This window comes from Arachis stenosperma, chromosome 1 (assembly GCF_014773155.1).
Source record: "Arachis stenosperma cultivar V10309 chromosome 1, arast.V10309.gnm1.PFL2, whole genome shotgun sequence".
Classification (NCBI taxonomy): domain Eukaryota; kingdom Viridiplantae; phylum Streptophyta; class Magnoliopsida; order Fabales; family Fabaceae; genus Arachis; species Arachis stenosperma.
The window spans coordinates 76,217,009-76,221,088 of NC_080377.1; the positions used below are offsets into that span (position 1 = coordinate 76,217,009).

Below are 4,080 nucleotides of genomic sequence, written 5' to 3' on the forward strand. Positions count from 1 at the left end.
TTTAACGCCAGTCTGGTGCCCCTTTTTGGCGTTAAACGCCCAGAATGGTGCCAGACTGGGCGTTAAACGCCCAACAGCTAACCTCACTGGCGTTTAAACGCCAGCAACATCTTCCTCCAGGGTGTGCTGTTTTTCTTCCTGTTTTTCATTTTGTTTTTGCTTTTTTCATTGATTTTGTGACTTCTCATGATCATCAACCTACAAAAAAAATAAAATAACAAAAGGAAATAGTTAATTATAAAACATTGGGTTGCCTCCCAACAAGCGCTTCTTTAATGTCAGTAGCTTGACAGAGGACTCTCATGGAGCCTCACAGATATTCAGAGCCATGTTGGAACCTCCCAACACCAAACTTAGAGTTTGAATGTGGGGGTTCAATACCAAACTTAGAGTTTGGTTGTGGCCTCCCAACACCAAACTTAGAGTTTGACTGTGGGGGCTCTGTTTGGCTCTGTTTTGAGAGAAGCTCTTCATGCTTCTTCTCCATGGTGATAGAGGCATATCCTTGAGCCTTAAACACAAAGGACTCTTCATTCACTTGAATGATTAACTCTCCTCTATCAACATCAATCACAGCCTTTGCTGTGGCTAGGAAGGGTCTGCCAAGGATGATGGTTTCATCCATGCACTTCCCAGTCTCTAGGACTATAAAATCAGTAGGGATGTAATGGTCTTCAACTTTTACCAGAACATCTTCTACAAGTCCATGAGCTTGTTTTCTTGAGTTGTCTGCCATCTCTAGTGAGATTTTTGCAGCTTGCACCTCAAGGATCCCTAGCTTCTCTATTACAGAGAGGGGCATGAGGTTTACACTTGACCCTAAGTCACACAGGGCCTTCTTGAAGGTCATGGTGCCTATGGTACAAGGTATGGAAAACTTCCCAGGATCTTGTCTCTTTTGAGGTAATTTCTGCCTAGACAAGTCATCCAGTTCTTTGGTGAGCAAAGGAGGTTCATCCTCCCAAGTCTCATTTCCAAATAACTTGTCATTTAGCCTCATGATTGCTCCAAGGTATTTAGCAACTTGCTCTTTAGTGACATACTCATCCTCTTCAGAGGAAGAATACTCATCAGAGCTCATGAGTGGCAGAAGTAATTCTAATGGAATCTCTATGGTTTCATTTTGAGCCTCAGATTCCCATGGTTCCTCATTGGGGAACTCAGAGGAGGTTGGTGCACGCCCATTGAGGTCTTCCTCAGTGGCGTCCACCTCCTCTCTTTCCTCTCCATATTCGGCCATGGTTATGGCTTTGCACTCTCCTTTTGGATTTTCTTCTGTGTTGCTTGGGAGAGTACTAGGAGGGAGTTCAGTAATTTTCTTGCTCAGCTGACCCACTTGTCCTTCCAAATTTCTGATGGAGGACCTTGTTTCATTCATGAAACTTTGAGTGGTTTTGATTAGATCAGAGACCATTGTTGCTAAGTTAGAGGTATTCTGCTTAGAACTCTCTGTCTGTTGCTGAGAAGATGATGGAAAAGGCTTGCCATTGCTAAACCTGTTTCTTCCACCATTATTGTTATTGAAACCTTGTTGAGGTCTCTCTTGATTCTTCCATGAGAAATTTGGATGATTTCTCCACGAAGAATTGTAGGTGTTTCCATAGGGCTCTCCTAGGTAATTCACCTCTTCCATTGAAGGGTTCTCAGGATCATAAGCTTCTTCCTCAGATGAAGCATCCTTAGTACTGCCAGGTGCATTTTGCATTCCAGACAGACTTTGAGAAATCAAATTGACTTGTTGAGTCAATATCTTATTCTGAGCCAGTATGGCATTCAGAGTATCAATCTCAAGAACTCCTTTCTTCTGACTTGTCTCATTGTTCACAGGATTCCTTTCAGAAGTGTACATGAATTGGTTATTTGCAACCATCTCAATTAGTTCCTGAGCCTCTGTAGGCGTCTTCTTCAGATGAAGAGATCCTCCAGCAGAGCTATCCAAAGACATTTTGGATAGTTCAGAAAGACCATCATAGAAAATACCTATGATGCTCCATTCAGAAAGCATGTCTGAGGGACATTTTCTGATTAATTATTTGTATCTTTCCCAAGCTTCATAGAGGGATTCGCCATCCTTCTGTCTGAAGGTTTGGACTTCCACTCTAAGCTTACTCCATTTTTGAGGTGGAAAGAACTTGGCCAAGAAGGCATTGACTAGCTTTTCCCAAGAGTTCAGGCTATCTTTAGGTTGTGAATCCAACCATATTCTAGCTCTGTCTCTTACAGCAAAAGCGAATAGCAGCAGTCTGTAGACCTCAGGGTCAACCCCATTAGTCTTGACTGTGTCACAGATTTGCAAAAACTCAGCTAAAAACTGATGAGGATCTTCTATTGGAAGTCCATGGAACTTGCAATTCTGTTGCATTAGAGAAACTAATTGAGGCTTAAGCTCAAAGTTGTTTGCTCCAATGGCAGGGATAGAGATGCTTCTCCCATAGAAGTCGGGAGTAGGTGCAGTAAAGTCACCCAGCACCTTCCTTGCATTGTTGGCATTGTTGTTGTTTTCGGCTGCCATGTGTTCTTCTTCTTTGAAGAATTCGGTCAGGTCCTCTAAAGAGAGTTGTGCTTTGGCTTCTCTTAGCTTTCTCTTCAAGGTCCTTTCAGGTTCAGGGTCAACTTCAACAAGAATGCCTTTGTCTCTGCTCCTGCTCATATGAAAGAGAAGAGAACAAGAAGATGTGGAATCTTCTATGTCACAGTATAGAGATTCCTTGAGATGTCAGAGGAAAAGAAAAATAGAAGAAGGAGGGTAGAAGAATTCGAACTTGATGAGATAAAGTTCGAATTGTGCATTAAGAAGGAGTAGTACTCCATAAATAGAAGGATGTGAGGAGGAGGGAAGAGAATTTTCGAAAATTAATTAGAAAGATGTCAAAAATATTTTAAAAATTGATTGATAATTTTCGAAAATTGAAAGTGGAAAAGAAATCAAGTGATTTTTGAAAAAGATTTTGAAATTAGAAGTTAAAAAGATTTGATTGAAAACTGATTTTGAAAAAGATGTGATTAAAGAGATATGATTGAAAAGATTTGATTTAAAAACAATTTTAAAAGATATGTTTTGAAAACAATGTTTTAAAAGATTTGATTTTGAAAATCAATGACTTGTCTAACAAGAAAAGATATGATTCAAACATTAAACCTTCCTCAACAGAAAAGGCAACATATTTGAGATGTTCAATCAAATCATTAATTGTTAGCAAGTATCTTTGAAAAAGGAAAGAAATTGACTTTGAAAACATTTGATTGAAAAGATATGATTTGAAAAAGATTTGATTTTGAAAAACTTTGAAAACTTGAAAAAAAAAATTGATTTGAAAAACAAAATCTTCCCCCTTTGCCATCCTGGCGTTAAACGCCCAGAATGGTATCCATTCTGGCGTTTAACGCCCAAAATGCACCCTTTTTGGGCGTTAAACGCCCAACCAGGTACCCTGGCTGGCGTTTAAACGCCAGTCTGTCCTTCTTCACTAGGAGTTTTGAACGCCCAGCTTTTTCTGTATAATTCCTCTGCAGCATGTTCTGAATCTTCAATTCTTTGCATTATTGACTTGAAAAGACACAAATTAAAAATATTTTTGGATTTTTAATAATAAAGAACAATCAAAATGCAACTAAAACCAAATAACAATGCATGCAAGACACCAAACTTAGCAGTTTGTATACTACTGACACTTATGAGAATGCATATGAGACACACAAAACACTTCAAGTCAATAGAATTCAAAGATCAGAGCAAGTAAATCATCAAGAACATCTTGAAGATCACTAAGACACATAAATGCATGCAATTGACACCAAACTTAAGATTAGACACTAGACTCAAACAAGAAACATAAAATATTTTTGGTTTTTATGATTTTTTTTATTTTTTTTTTGTGTTTTTCGAAAATTAAGTGGAAAAAGGTATCAAAATTCTTAATGAGAATTCCAGGAATCAGTGCAATGCTAGTCTAAGACTCCGGTCCAGGAATTAGACATGGCTTCACAGCCAGCCAAGCTTTCAAAGAAAACTTCGGTCCAAAATACTAGACATGGCCAAAGGCCAGCCAAGCCTTAGCAGATCACTGCTCCAAAAGCAAG

At 39.0% G+C, this 4,080-nt stretch overlaps 1 non-coding gene across 1 annotated transcript; it reads left to right on the forward strand.

The window, feature by feature from the left end:
- The first annotated feature begins 1,999 nt into the window (after positions 1-1,999).
- Positions 2,000-2,107, forward strand: LOC130948509 (small nucleolar RNA R71). The gene has a single exon (XR_009073081.1). It is a non-coding gene; the product is annotated as a small nucleolar RNA R71 (small nucleolar RNA).
- The last annotated feature ends 1,973 nt before the right edge of the window (positions 2,108-4,080 follow it).